The 15,754-nt window shown below is 43.2% G+C and overlaps 1 long non-coding RNA gene across 15 annotated transcripts in view; it reads left to right on the plus strand.

Annotated features, from left to right (window-relative positions):
- LOC115611986 overlaps positions 1-15,754 on the plus strand; it is a 73,253-nt gene that overhangs the window by 18,921 nt on the left and 38,578 nt on the right. For 13 of the 15 annotated variants that reach the window (XR_003992812.1, XR_003992817.1, XR_003992822.1 and 10 more), the window contains 5 exons: positions 260-620; positions 6,519-6,694; positions 8,982-9,083; positions 13,885-14,000; positions 15,397-15,524. This is a non-coding gene — a long non-coding RNA (uncharacterized LOC115611986). Of the gene's footprint in view, positions 1-259; positions 621-6,518; positions 6,705-8,981; positions 9,084-13,884; positions 14,001-15,396; positions 15,525-15,754 lie in introns of all 15 variants that reach the window. The other 2 variants (XR_003992824.1, XR_003992826.1) reach the window with 2 other exon arrangements.

A 15,754-nucleotide genomic window follows, 5' to 3' on the forward strand; every position in this document is an offset into this window, starting at 1 on the left:
TAGCTCTTTTAGCCATGGGTGGGTTTCTGTTCTCCCACTGCTAACTTGCAAGGAGAGAAAGAAATCAAGACAGACCTAATGATTTCAATAAAGCATCTTATATTTTTGCATTTTTAGAAAGAAATCTATTAGATTTGCACTGAAATGTTTTAAGGTTAATAGATTACCTCTGAACCCCAAGGAAATCAAGCTTCCTGTGCCTGCCTGTCATTTACTGGAGTGGTTACTTATCTGTCAATATTTCTTCCTTTTTTTCAAGTCCCAGGCCTACTTGATCTTGTCCATTTGGCACTGCTGGAGGAATAACAAGTTTCTTCCCGTCGTGCACCATTCTGGGATACATCATGACAGAGAAATCTCAAAGCCCAGGTCAATTATAACAGAAGATGTGTAGCACCTCTGCCCTCACAGAGTCTTCTGGGGATCCACTTGGCAAAATGATATAAAACTATTTCTGAAGACTTCCCGTGATCTGGCCCTGCTTGGAACTAAGTCACCAGCAAAAATGCAGGGAAATATGCGTATGCACCACTGGTTACCTTCCCCCTTGTTTGCCATAGAGCCGACTGACGTGACATGTGTGGGGAAAGGCCTGGAGCTGGCAGATTCCTCACTATCCGGTAATTACTTTTTAATTAGAATTCATTGAATACAGAGAGATACCTTCCATCCTGATGATTTTAATATCCCCTGTCAGGCATTATGAGGCAGTAGCTGACAGTGAGTTACACGAAGTAATCCTGGAGCTGGTAGTGACTTACATAAAGTAACCAACTTAACCATTTGTCTTAGATAAAATACGATCTCCTTCCTCGCTTCTTTGCGCCAAGTCTGTCACCGGCGCGTTGATGTAGTGTTTGTTTACCCTCGTTCCTGCAGGAGGAAATATCATAGTTCATGCATCAAATTACTGTAACTGACTGCAGCAGTTGTATTTAAAATCATGCACAGTGATGTATTTCCATGGTGTCGTCGATGTATTTTCAGGAGCTCTAATTTTTACAAGTGTATCATCTGAATATCATTTATCCGAGCGTGCAGTTGTAAAGTCTGCGGTAATACCTGATCTCATTAGAAAAATCAGCCCTTAAGAATGGAGAAGAGTAAGTAAATCTGGAACTGACTGGATATTTGTGGTATTTTGATAGAAATAAGAAAGAATTTCAGGGTTTTTCTTTTTTTCCTTTTTGCTGCAGGGCCTCTAAACATAACCTGACATGTGATGTATTTTTGAAGTCAAAGTTAATAATTCTCTTTACATAAAAAATAAATACCCCCTATTGAATACGCGCTCTAAAATTAGAATTGCATATTTCTAAGTAATATACCTAAGGAAAGTGATTTATTCTAATGCAATAATGGCATAGATTTACAAAGCTTGAGTGATACAATGTTTCTCGTTATGGTTGTAAAATATTTGTTGCCACTGTGGGATTTTCTAGATCATTATTTTAAAGAAGGAAAAACCCACTTTGACAGATGAACTGGGGCCATTCTGAGCAAATCACAGATACTTCATATAACAAGGCCTCCAAAGAGGGGAGCACAGACTTATTACTATGGCAACCCAGATCAAAACACTATTTTAGTGGAGAGTTTCCAGTTTTACAATGCAATGATGATTGTTTATAGTACCATTGAAACCAGATTCAGCAAAGGTTCAAGAAATGAGCTGACAAGAGGAAAATCATTATAGATAAACTGGGGATACTTGAATGACATATTGTGGAATCTGCTATTATTTGATCAAGTGATGAAATTGTTACACAAACATAGGTAAATAATGGTATAGAATACAGGCTGATGAACCATATTTTGTTAGTAGTGTTGTATTGTGTATCTAGAAGATAATTATTGGTTCAAAGTTGCAAAATACAAGATTTAATAATAGAAATTACTTAAAAAAATCCCTGTCTATTAATTGTCTCTAATAACTCGAAACATTTAAATTTTACTAATATTTTACTTCCCAAATAATTTAGTAACGCCTACATAATAACAAACGTTGCCTACACTTGGCATTTAGACAGCACCTCTGGCGGGGTGCTTTTTTTCCTGAAAGGGCATCAGATGGCACATGGGCTGGATAATACATGCTTAATCCCATAATAACTTTGATATCAGCTAATCAGTGCTTAAAGACTGTTAATCCTACAGCAATGAACCTCTTCAAACCTCTCTCGTATCTGCAATGGCAGGACAAGGGGATTCTTTTGTGGCAATAGTCTAGGAGCAGCTCTGGGCTCTCTTCAGCTGCTTTCTGCCTCGTATCTGCTGGCCCAGGGAAGTGCACTGGTTATTAACCTCCTTCCTTGCTGTAATGGTCCTACTGGTTTCAGTGTAGGAGCCGCAGGAGTTTGGGGACACTGATCTGGTTTTGCTTAGGATTATTTCTCAACGCAGGAGCCATGGGTAAGGTTACTTGTTCTGGCTTCCTCCCAATTTCATGCCGTCCTTCACCTCAAGAGCAAATCACAACCACTCCCCTTACCAACCTTCTTGCTAGCCCTGCTTTCTCCTCTACTTTGTCATATTGATGCTTAAAAACCTGAGCTCCCCTGTCCATGTAACCATGGCAGCATGGTTAAAGCCTCTGCTCCCACAGCATGAACAGAGGAAGCTCCTAGTTACTGTAGAAGCAGCCAGAGACAGAAAAGCTCCCAGTTTGAGAAGCAAAATGATAAAGAAGAAAGGTGGATGAAGACTGACCACAGCAAATTGCCTATACCTGGAAAAAGCCTGACCATGCCTGAGCACGCCCCAGACACAGGTCCTCCTTCTGCAGGAAGGAGCTTGCTTTGATGTTTCCCTTGGTGGGACTGGCTGATGGGACAGCTCTAAGAGCATCAGGGCCCCAGGATCACCGTTGGCACATAGTCTTACCTCTCCATCCATAGAATCATCGAATAGTTAGGGTTGGAAAGGACCTTAAGATCATCTAGTTCCAACCCCCCGAAAATAGTTTTCTCTATGGGTTCCTCAAGGTGAAAGTGTCTGTGAACTCAGGGCAATTTTATTTCCTGAAAGAAATCAGAGATTTACTCACAGAAGCCTTTAAACATTGGACTGAAAGAACAAAGTGGATGAAATGTGTTCAGGGGGGTGATTTACTGTGTAGTTTGTATATTATTGTGGGTGGAGAGAATTTGGTTCTTTGTGGAAGTCTGAAGCAAAATTTTGCCTTACATTTGGTATTTCAGATGATGCAGGGAAAGCATTTTGTGGTATAGTCATACTTGGACCAGAATACAAAACACATCCTTTAGTAAACTGCGAAGCTTTAACTTGTTCAAGTGACACTTACCCAACAAATCATTTTGAACTTGGAAGCATTAGAGAGGTCACATTTTTACACAGCTGATCTGCTGCTGAACAGTCTATTTTTAGGCATTAAGAACACCCAGGCTTTTTTCAACACCAGATATCATGTCTCATCCCTGAATTACATTTTCCTGAGTTTATTATGACCATTTCAAGGAAAATTAAGCCACTCCATTAACATCTGAGACGGGAGCACCCTTCAAAAATCCAATCCAGTAGAGCAGTTGATGGTATTTATTGCTCTTCCCTAATGTACTTGTATTTTCTCTGCCATGCAAGGTCTATTCAGACATCATCATACAACTATCAGGATTGTGTTCCTTGTCTCAGCACCTAAGAGATGACACTGGCACATACTTAATCATGGAGCAATTATAATCTAAAAGACTTTCCAGAATACAGATTTAAGTCCCCACACAAGTATAAGGAAGCAGCAAGTGTTTTCCACTTATTCCACTATGTCTGTACACTCTTGCCTTTTCCATCTAACCTCACAAACATCTGTCTTCAGCCAAGGAACAGCAACAAAGATGTCAACATCTGTTCTACTCAGCCAAGTACAGCGCTGATGTTCAAGTTTTCCAAGATCACTGATGTCCTACATTATTAATCAAGGGCCTCAGAAATAATTTTTCTGCTGACAGGCTATTTATAAAATACATCTCCTGTCTTTAAAATATGGTTAGTGCCTGATCATATAGCATGGAGCAGGGATGAAGGCTGCTGGGCTGAGATTCAACTGGTGAGGACTGTGCTAGTCACTTGGAGGTCATTAAAAGCATCTGAAAGAAATGGCCAAGGTAACTGCAGGTCCCTCATTGCTCCTTGTTTCTGGCATGGTTACATTTATTATGGAATGTCCCCATTTAACATGAGTCTCCAGGAGTTCATGTAACAATAATGACAAAGAACATTCCTTCCCTTTATTCATCCTTGCTCACCAATAATTTACTTCTGGTTATCCAGTTTACCTTGATGCCCCCTGTGGTGGATGTCCTGTCTGGCCAATGTTAGGGAACATCTGAATTCTGTTTCCTCAATGTTACTTCTGACAGTGCTTCCCACACCTCCGATCTACAGAGGCTGTGAGTTATGCTGAGGTTAGGGATAGTAGAGAGATAGTTTCTGTCTTCCTGTGATACTTCTTGATGGGCTGAGATAACTGAGACAGTAAAGGTACCAGTCTTCTCATTTAATACAATCATATACACCAACACAGACTCTTTTTCACCTTAGGCCCTGCTCAGTCTGATAACTTCCATTCTCTTGATCTTCAAGCTCACCATCAGATCACTGTCTGAGGCCTCTGGGATGGTAAAAATGACCTAAGCCTGAATTTCTCCAAATCAGTTTAAAAACAAAATGAAAATAGGAGGTGAGCTCATGATTTTGATATTAAATAGACACAGTCTTCAAGGGAAAAAGAAAAAAAGGCATCAAAACCCCCAGTGATGACCATTACATAAATCTCCTTGTAGGCTGGGCACGGAAAATGTGGAATATGAAAATAAGTCTATGAGAGAGAAGCAGAACAACCCTCTGGCTTAGAGATTTCTCTATTCTCCTCTTGGTCATTTTCTTCCACTCTGTCTCTCAACAACAACTTGTAGCAGTCAGAACGTCTTTAGCATTTCATCCCCAGCCCACGGAGCCAGTAAGATCTTTGTTTAACAGCAGCTTCCAGATACAAAATAACTCACACATTTGAAATGCAAAGCAGCTCCTAAATTTCAGAGAGCTGCCAAGTGAAAATACCCCTGTGAGGCGCAACAGTGGCTCTGGGGAAGACGCTCTCCAAGGAAGGAGCAGCACAGAGCCAGGCTCGCGTGGGTTTCTGCTCTCCATCACTCACATAGATGTTGTTAAGAACTAATTGCATAACCTCATCATCTCCATGCTTAGAAGTCAGCACAGCTTTAGTCCTGCCCAGCTCTCCTGCCACAGGATAAATCCTCTCCATCTATCTCATCTATCAGCTTTGTATAAGCGCTCCATCCAGCTCTCTGTACTGTTTTTATCAACAAGCACTGTCAGGTTAAAAAGTGGATGACTTACTTCCCCAAGCGCTCTGAAGAATTCAGTGCCACAGAAACATGTTTAATGCTGGATAACCATCCACCTTTCCCAAGTGAATCTTTAATGGCTGGGGCTGCCTTCCGTAGTGCGCCGACCAGAAGGAGCTGTGATTAAGCCCCACACTCCGTGATTTCCATCCAGAATTTTCCGCTCAGCGGTGACAAAATCTGATGTAGTTTTCACTAAACTCTCCCCCAATTTCCCACTGGCTTTTAGTATGTGCAGATAATTCAGAATAAAGCCCCTTGTCACAGTAATATGTATTCTAGCGTAGCGCAGAGGAGCTGTTTCACCATGTAAAAGCCATATTGCCGAGCTGTATTATGCTTTACCTGTCACCATGCCAGGAAACATTTAACAAGGAAGGAAAACAAGGAGAGTGCATGTGTTGCCAGCTATTCAATATAGGCCATTTACTATTAAACTGTGGAAAGGTGCTGGAGTTTAAATGCACCCTGGCTTTCTTCTGTTACTGGTAGCAGAAAGCTGAAAGGTTTTGCACTGTTGACCTACTGTTCAGTGCTGCTAATTTGGCCCTGGACTATCTCACCAGGTCTTTATGGTTCACTGGTCTTTTCTGAGCCTCAAGGGGGGTTGGTTGGTTTGTTTTCAAAGGATTTATACCACCCCTGAAAGTGAGGTTCTGGCTGAGTGATTGGTTTCAGTTTCTGCAAGAAAGGGTGGCCCAGACTGCCTGAGTCCATGCTGATTGCCTGAGGGATCAGGGACAAGGCTCAGTCTCATGCAAAAACTAGGCACAACCTTTAGGTACAAGTGTCTTGCCATGGTAATGCCTTCATCACCCAGCCAGCACAAAGCCCTGAGGTTCCTACTGGTGCCCCCCATGGAACAAATGGTGCCTTTGAGCAGCACTAACACTCACCAATAGGGAAATGCTGGAAAACAGGGGGTAGTCTAACTCTTCTCTTTTGGGAGATGCCCAACAGTGTCACCCTTCGGTTCTGCTTCCTGCCACAGGGGCTGTCTGTGCAGTGCATGTGAAGCACTAGTTTGGCGTGAAGCTGGGACTGCAGGACATGTTCTCCCTTTAGTAAAAGATGGAAACAGAAGGCTGCACCATACATAGCATCTGGTAAATCAAACTTTATCTTCCTTTCTAGGAAGTGGAGTGGCTTTGCTGGAAAGGATGGGACATGCCTTCTGCACAGCCCCGCTCTGGGTAGCCCATGGTCTGCAGAAGGGCAGAGGTGTCCCTTCGAGTTCCCGTGGGCAGAGCAGAGGACAGACTCACAAGTCCTGCCTTTCAGCAAGAAGATATGGTATAAAGCACCACCTAGTAAGTCTTAGTAAGTAGCTGTGTAGTTAAGCTGTGACATGATGGGTATTTTTAGTTTGTATGACTTGTTGCTTTCATTGTTTTAATCATTTGTTTTCTATATGGTTGCTTTGGGCTGTTGGGGCACGTGCACATACTGTTACAGTGTGCTTTTGGAGTGAAAATTCGGATCGTGGATGCAGAGTAGTGAAAGAGTAGCTCATAGAGAAGGCCTCTGCCAGGCTTTGTCTTCCTGGAGTGTGGACCTGTGTGCCTCACTTGTCCTGGAGTCTGATTTAAGTACCACAATGAAACCCAGGGAGACAAATGATTGTTGCAAAAATGAGGTTGAGGAGTGTTTTGCGACAGCCTTGTTATAACGTGATCTACTGTGATCAGGTGTGTTATTCTGTCACTTGAGCATGTGTCAGTGTAATACAGTTTGAATCCAGGGCACGAGGGGATAGAGGTGCCCTCCATTTACAGTTGTTTCCATGTAGGAACCTTAAGCTACAGGGAGAAAAACCTGAGCTAGGCAAGGTATTATACACTGAGCAAGACCCCGTGAGGACCTTTTAGTGCTTAAAACAAGGGTGAACATTGCAAAGTGTGGCTAGCAGCAATTCTGGGCCTCTCTACAGAGGCTTGGTTGGGGATTGAGGAAGAATAAGGCTGCTCTGAACCATACGAGCTGTGAGGAACGATGGCAAGGCTGGTGCTGATGGCTGTATAGTGGCTCTCTCTTCCCCTGTTGCTCCTGTAAGGACATCTCAAGCCACGGATTTGACTGTTCCTTCCTTTCTCTTTAAGTGCTTTGAAAATACTATTTCAAAGTGGAAACAAAAGGCACAAATAGATGCAGTCAGCAGGCCCATCTCTCCTTCCTCCCCCCAAATAGCACCGTCGTGCTGACCCTGGCAGTCATTGTATTGGCCCCCTCTTGACTGGCCTCTATGTCTCCCCACCTGGTGCTCCAGTGCTAATTGGTACAATTAGCCTCTCCCTCCCTGGGCTAATTGCTAATGACTGTCTCACCATCCCCATGGGGACCAGAAGAAACTTGCACAAGGGGGAAGGCTGCAGTCACAGAGACACCAAAGGGGGAAGTAGAGAGCTGGGACAGGCTGGTTGCTCTCCGTTCATGTCGCGTTCACTCACACAAAGCATGTAACTCTTTCTCTCAACAACATATAACATTTCTATGCATTGTATTATCAATAAAGTAACAGGGTGTTCAGCACCAGGGAGCCAGTCATAGGGTCTGTAGGGCCCTTTGTGGCATTCGAGCACTTGGGCTGCTAATATGCACAAAGTAAAACTCCTTAGCTGTCGGTCCAAGGTCTTTATAAGACATGTTTTATGCCAGTACCTATCTAGAGAATATTGCTGGAAGTTGCTCAGAGGCTTGCAATAGTAGAAAAGTTAATATCCAGATTGTTCAAAAGGAGCTGGGAACAAAAGCCCTATTGGTTCTTCAAAGGAACAGTGTGATCTCTATACAAAAAAAATACATGCTCTTGAAACTGCTGCATGTTTAATATTAATACAAGTATTTGTTTGTGACTATATTTGAAATGGGTTCAGATGGCAAGTTGTCCTCTGTTGTCCTCAGCAGACAGGGAGCCTTGGTAAGAAGAATCTGGTTAGAACTAGAGAACAGATTTATAAAAGAAAATATTGAAACTGTCTTTTCATGCTGGGACCCGCCAGTATTCAATAGAACCTTTTCTTTTTTAAAGATACATTAATTGGATGTATAAATTACACTACTGCCCGTGCTATGTGTTAGCTGACCTGGCTGAAATCAGCAGGTGAGGATTGAGGGGGTGTGCTCAGGGATATGACTTTCCAAATACATGGATCTAGATGAGGGCTGGGGAGCTTTCCTCTCTGTGTGTGTTTAGCTCTTGCCATGTTGACGAGCGAACCCAGCTGAGCAGAAGAACAGAGTCAGCTCAGTGGAAGATCAGGCTAAACCCGAGTGGCACCAGAGCTGGTGTCATGTACTGAAAGAGCTTTGCCTGCGTGGGAATGATTTTGTGTTGGTTTGACCTGCAGTATAACACCCTGCCCCACAGCTTAGCCAGGGAAAGGGAGGAGTAGAGAGGGAGTCCCTGACAGTTTGAACTTGTCAACCTGGAGATCAAACCTCTGTAGACATGCAGGATTGTAAATAGGTGCTCTGTTATAGATAGATACTCAGTGTATCACTTGCAGGCAAATGGAGAAGTGTTGAGGGTAGAAACAGTGGGGTTTTTTGGCTTAAATTCTCCAAAACTACTGCTGAATGTAAATTCTTTATGTTCAGGTACAAAGCTGTGAGAATTAGACAGAAAGGAGATTGCTGTGAAGTTGATTTTATGAACTGACCCCGAAGAAAAGAATACCTGCAGATGAGTGCAGCATGAAGGTATTTGCTGTTGTTGAGAGCACATATGTGAATGGGCAGAGAAGACAAGCATCTGTCAAGCCTCACATGTGACTAGTGTTTTCCAAGAGTTATTGCATTTTCCTAATGAAATGACCTCTTTGAGATGAGGCAGTGTTTATTTCAAGCTATATAATGTCTTGCACTATCCCAGCTTCTTCAACCTTCTTCAAACTTGAGCTCAGTTTTTCCAAGCTGTGTTCATCTTGTAAAGCTATTCATATATCCAGGCATGGGTCTGTACATCAAGATATAATTTGTGGATAGACACTGACATTTAGAAAAAAAACAAACCATCAGACCAGGAAAACATCTGCCGTGAACAAAGGTTTAAGGAATTATTCTTGTCTCATGAAGTAGATGGATGGATGGTCCAGGGCACTTCGCTGGCTTTGCTGTGAACTCTACACTGTGGGGAAGGCTATGTGGTGAGGGGGGCAGAGGTTGGCACAAACAACCTGAAGCAAGAGGGAGGCAGGTTGGGCCACGGAAGCACTCGGTGCCCTTGAGTAAGTGGCTTGACTTGCTCATTCCTTAGGGTGGCCTTGGACAAGGCTCTTAAATTCCTTTTCCTCAGTCAACCCAGCTGGCAAATTTGTTTGGGGGTGAAGAAACACCAAAATGACATTGAAGAGCAAGCTGTGCCCCTGCGTTGCCCTTTCCAGGGTAAACAAACCATACCCCAACATCCCCCCCAGCCCACCATTGGGGCTTTCAGTGTGTCCTTTCTGGAGCCCTGTGGAAAAGCCTGGATGCAACATGAACTACACAAATGGTACAGTTGCATATTCAGATATAGTACAATGTTTGTTCATCTCTCAAAACGTGTGTACAGTACTGATCACTGTATTATCTGTGTGCTTTCTGCTAATTAGCAATGCAAATACAGAAAGATTCTTCTCCTTCCCTCCTTTGCCATAAGCGGCTAGAAATGCATTACTTTTATCCTCCGTTACCTTTTCCATGATAAAAGAGATGCTAGACATAATAAACCAGTGTATTCAGCATCTAGTGGAAAGATAATATTATAAGTGCGAAAGATGGTTTTCCTGCAAAAGGACAGTTTTATTCATGGGCTAACAGAAAGCATTAGTTTTACAGTTCAGGGTAGAAACTGCCATAATTCTGGTCGTATTGTTTCTTCTGGCAGGGAATAAACTCTCTTCTTTTTTTATACCTAGAGGTGAGTTTTTACTCTTTCTCTTTGAATTACACTGGTGGTCATCAGAGTGGTGGTGGAACAAGAGTGTGATGTTGCTGGAGTACTTCAGATGTATTTGCTCAAAGCACTGCCACTATAATTCAAAGTGAAGAGAGTAAAACTTACAGCAGGCGCTCCAGAATGGAGGACACCGAGGTCTTTGTTTACTGTCCTCGTCCTCCTTCCCTTTGGGCAAGAGGCAGCATCTGACATCTGCGTTGCTAGGTACACAGAGTTACCAGCCAATTACTACTTACAAGCACAGAGGAGTGGGGAGGAGAGAACCAGGCAAGAAGAGGTGCCCCTGATGCCATCTGGGGACACACAGAGGCCAGTGCAGGGTGCAGGGGCTGCTCCTTCCCAATGACAGCTCTCATCGAGACCAGCAGACTAATTTAGGGAATAAAAGAGATTTGAGGGCACCTGGGGTTGGAACTAGATGATCTGAAGGTCCTTTCCAACCCTAACCATTCTATAGACAAAGAGTTGCACACTTGTAGTCAGCAGTGCTTCACTGCTGAAAAGCTACTTGGGGTGAAGAGAAAAATTGGGTTTGTTTCCATGCTGTTGTCACCCCTAACCTTAACTTTGCACCATCTGCAAAAGATTTAAGCATATTTATCTTTATAGAAACCTTACCATAAGTTGCAGAATCATCCTATGCCTATATTCCTAGTGGGATGTGTATTTATGTAGGATGGATCTGGGTCAAAATCAAGGATACCGAAATCCAAAGTTCTCATTGAGCATTTGTGATGCTGTCATCTGCAGCTCTCCTTTGTGTTTGTTTCTTCTGTGGAGAGTCATATAATTTGTTGTGACCATTCCCAAATACATCATTATTCCAGAAAATTACTCAATCCTTTCTCTTTATCCACTGGACAAACTGTGGATGTTGTCCCCACGGAGCTGAATATGTGCATTTGGCACAGATATATCCCAACATGTAAAAATAGTGACCTGATCATGCACAGAGCTCTTTTGAGCAGCTGAATACAGAACCCCCTTCTACTAATATTCTTGCCATTAAACCAGATCTGATTGCTGGCCTAAGACATGCTGTGGGACACCTGAGTGGAGACAGAGAAAGTGTTCCCATACCAAACTTTTCTTTAAGGATTACCTGATTCTCTGTGTAATTTATGGCAGCCCCTGCAAGAAATTGCATCACATCCACGTGAAAAAAAATACAACCTAGTGGAAAGAGTGAGATTAGACATAAACTTGCAAGCTCTGCTTATAATGTGGAGCAACAATACATGAATGTACTGTTCTGCTGCTGCTGCTACTCTGGAGAAAGAATGAGGGTAAAACGTGTGAGAGAGCCACAGTTAAATTACTCACTATTAGCCCCTACAGTGTGCTTCCAACCTGCGTTGATATATATATACAGAGAGAGCGAGAATGTCACAGTTAAATTTTTTTTACTAGTATAATGAGGAAAGAGACCAACAGAAGAAGTTCCCTTGGCTAATTTTCTAGCCAGCAGCCACTGCAATGTTCCCACTAGGAGAGACTGAACATGTGAGAGAGTGATATAATAAATAATGACTGGCTTTGCTGGGAAGGAGAAATTATCACTGTGCTTGGGGGATCTAAGTATGTGCTCACCCAAGATACGGGCAGGGGGAGGGAGGCAGGAGCGCTCTGTCGTGTCTTGAGAAGAACATTCAGCGATGTTGGATTTAAAAAGGATTTCAGCCACTTCTTTGTCTGCTAAACCAGGGATGGGAAAGGCTGGATGGAGCCATTCTGTGTGAGATACATGAGGAAATGTCAAAGAAGTTGCCAATCTAAGCTAGTGTTTTATATCTGCTCCCTAAAATGGAGTCTAAAGCAAAGGTGGGCTCACAACCATGCCCAAGGGTGTGAAGCCCCACTGACTTCTCCAGGGAGTGCATTCCATGGGCACAGCCCATGGTAGGTCCTTCCCTTGGTGTGCTGCTCACCCTCTGGCACAGGCTGAGTAGTCTCAGGCCATGGAGAAGTCACTTCTTGGAGGAGTTCCATGCAGAAGCTGTGTTCAGCTTGGGATTTCACAATGGCCAGGGTTAAGGCTGTGCTGCTGGAACCCGTGAGCTCTTCTTGTGGGAAATAACACTGAAATGGTTCAACCCTGGCTGTAATGTCTCCTCAGGCATAGAAATTAGCCACGTATTTTAAAATCTGGAAGGTTTGTTTCTATTGTTTAGATTAAAAGGGAGAGCAAACCAAGATAAAGTCACATCGGTACAGCTGAGCACTATGTGCGTGTGCCTGTGTGTTTCTACTCAAAGCCCTGTCTTGCAACGTGGCACTTGCTCCTGCAGGCACACATAGTCCTTAGAAACACAAAAGTGCAGTTCAGAGAAAAGGTCTCTTACAGGAAAGGAGTGTTATGGCTTGGCCAAACACAAGCTGTTAGGGCAGCTGGGTAAGGTGCAATGGTGCGTAATGCAGATGTCCATTCAGATGGTCAAATGGTTCTGCCCACACTTAGGTTCTATTAATTAAACTATGTGGAAAAAATCATAGGAGTTGTCTTTGCTAAAATCTCTTGGCCTTCCATAATGAAAGAGTGAAATCAACTATTCTTGTGAGATTTATTTTACCCAAAAAATCTCCTTAGAAAGGCTTGGAGAATTTTGGACCCATCTAACCTGATGGGTAGATTCCTGGTTCAGGCTTCAATTACAGACATTAGGCTCTAAACAGGGCCTCCTTTCCCGTTTCCAAAATTAGTATTCTACTTTCTACATCTCACTGTTTCATATACAGAAATAAACAATCTGGGATTTAGTATGATTTAGTTCATTTAAATGAAAGCGACTTTCACACAAAGAGTTGAATATTCTGCTTCTTAGACTACATTTCAAGCTTTTTTGCAGAAGAAAAGCAGCACCCTTTTTTTGTGTGCTCCAGCATCATGAAAATTTGCATGGTGAGATGCATTTCTCACCACATGCCGACTGCAAATTGTATTTGAAATGGAAAGTATCAATTAAATAAGCTTTGCTGAACTGCCTGGTGACAGCTGCCATGCTGCTGAATGTTGATGACACTCGCAATATCAACAGATATGGGCCCTTGCACTGAAGATTATGAAACACTTTCTAGCCATGTAAATACTGATTTAACAAGCAGATTAAGATCATAATTTCAATCATTAAAGGTAGAAACGTTCACTGGGGAAGCCTTTCCTCCACCAGCACACCCAATTGCATCTACACTGGTGCTGGTTCAATGGTTTCAAACCCTGCGTAGGCTAATGGAGGGGCAAGATGAAATTGGTGCTCTAGGTCAGTGGGAGGCTGGGCTTGAGTGCTCAGACAGGCAAAATCACCCTGGAATCCAGGGGTGATACTGGAGGTCTGAAGACCTGGAGGAGCCTCTCATCTTGCCTAGCCAAGGGGCTTGATCTGGCTGAGGGGACAGGGCAGCTCCCCACCAGCTCAGCCCCAGCACAGTGGGCATCAGGAGGTGAGGCTGGATGTAGTATTTCAAAACTAAGCCAGTTTTCTTTACAAAATGCCTGTTTGCTTAAATCAATTGTTCTTTTGAATGAACGTGGCAGGTTTGAGTGGAGCTGCCTTTTTTTTCCAGGTTGCAGTTCCTGGCCTGAAGTGGAAGGCTGCAGAGATGCCAGGGGAGAGAATTCAACTGGGACCCTCAGCATCCCTGTTAGACAGTGTGCCTGTGGAGCTGCTGGCTGTTCTGTGGTAGGGTTTTTGCTCTGTGGGTTTCGTTTGCTAAGTTTATAAAATCTTGTATTAAGCACAAATGAAAAGATCTTTTTATATATAAATTCTTTAAAATCTTGTGAAAAGAGGTAGAGGCATCCTTGTTGCCAGAGAAGCTGCAACCCCCGGTGAAGGGGAGGTGTTAGAGTGTATGGACCTGTGACCAGCAGGTCGAAGGAGATGATCCTCCCCCTTTATTCTGCTCTCGTGAGACCCCACTTGGAGTGTTGTGTACAGTTCTGGTGTCCTCAACATAAGAAGAACGTGGAGCTGTTGGAGTGAATCCAGAGGAGGCCATGGGGACGATCAGAGGCTGGAGCACCTCCCGTATGAAGACAGGCTGAGAACATTGGGGCTGTTCAGCCTGGAGAAGAGAAGCTGCGTGGAGACCTCAGAGCAGCTTCCAGTGTCTGAAGGGGGCTACAAGGATGCTGGGGAGGGACTCTTCATCAAGGTCTGCAGTGGTAGGACAAGGGGTGAAGGGTTCAAACTTAAACAGGGGAAGTTCAGGTTAGATATAAGGCAGAAGTTCTTCCCTGTGAGGGTGGTGAGGCACTGGAACAGGTTGCCCAAATAAGTGGTAAATGCTTCATCCCTGGTAGTGTTCAAGGCCAGGTTGGACAAAGCCTTGGGTGACATGGTCTAGTGTGAGGTGCCTCTCCACTAACTGAGCCATCACCTTAACAACCCTCCCATTTCTCAAGCACAAACTTTCATTTCAAACATGCGTTTGCCATCCTCACATGAAAAAAATCCCAAGTAAATGTGAGTCATGGTCTGATGTCCCTGTGCCAACACACAGAATGTGTGTGATCCGGCTCCTGCAAAGTCTTGGCGAAAACATGACCTGGGTATTGCTTTTATGAATAGGACATGCACTGCATTTTTAATTTGAACAGTGTGCCTAATCATGTCTGGTGTACAGTACTTAGGTTAACAACATAAGCTAGACCTTGAGAAATACAACTATTGTAATCTCTTCATTATTTATCCATTTTAATCTCTATTAGGAGACCATGTATAATTTATTTTTCATTTCTGCAATGAATAATATAACTAAGACCTCTTTATATTATTTTTTATTTGAAAATTCTGTTTTAAAGCACTCTGTTGGATAACATTAGCTATATTTTCCTTTTTTTGATAATAAAGTGAAAATAATGTGCTAAGCTTTTGCACGGGAATGCACATTAGAATGCCCTTAATGCAGTGGTGTGCCTGGCACTCCAGAGACTCAAGGCTGCTTCAGCTGTGTACTAAGACCTTGAAGTTGTATGGCCCAGCACTAAAGGCCTGAATACTTATGCTAAACTGTTGAATTTCTGTGCTTTTATAATCCTGCTTTAAATTTCTTCTCCCCTTCGATCCTATCCAGATTGTCCCCCTTGAAACTGTTGTTGCTGTCACCAGAGCTGCTCATTTTGCTGACTGAGTTTAAATGACGACTGGGCATGGACCTTAATGCTGCAACCTGGAGTAGGCAAAATCCTAGATGGGGAAGGGGTGAGTAAAAGATTTTCTGGTCAGAGAAATGTGATCCAGGACCTATGGCTTCTGCAAGCATCTGTCTCAGTAGTCTTGAGCCCTTATCTCAAGCTGTGGAGAGCTTCCCAAAATGTCCCATGTTCGGGGGGTTGCTCCCCAGAGAGGGCCTTCAAAACAAAACCTTCCTCTTTAAAAGTGCAAATTGCGAAATACAAATAGTCCTAGACTGAGGGTCTCCTGAAACAAAA

This window comes from Strigops habroptila, chromosome 8 (genome assembly GCF_004027225.2).
Source record: "Strigops habroptila isolate Jane chromosome 8, bStrHab1.2.pri, whole genome shotgun sequence".
NCBI classification, from domain to species: domain Eukaryota; kingdom Metazoa; phylum Chordata; class Aves; order Psittaciformes; family Psittacidae; genus Strigops; species Strigops habroptila.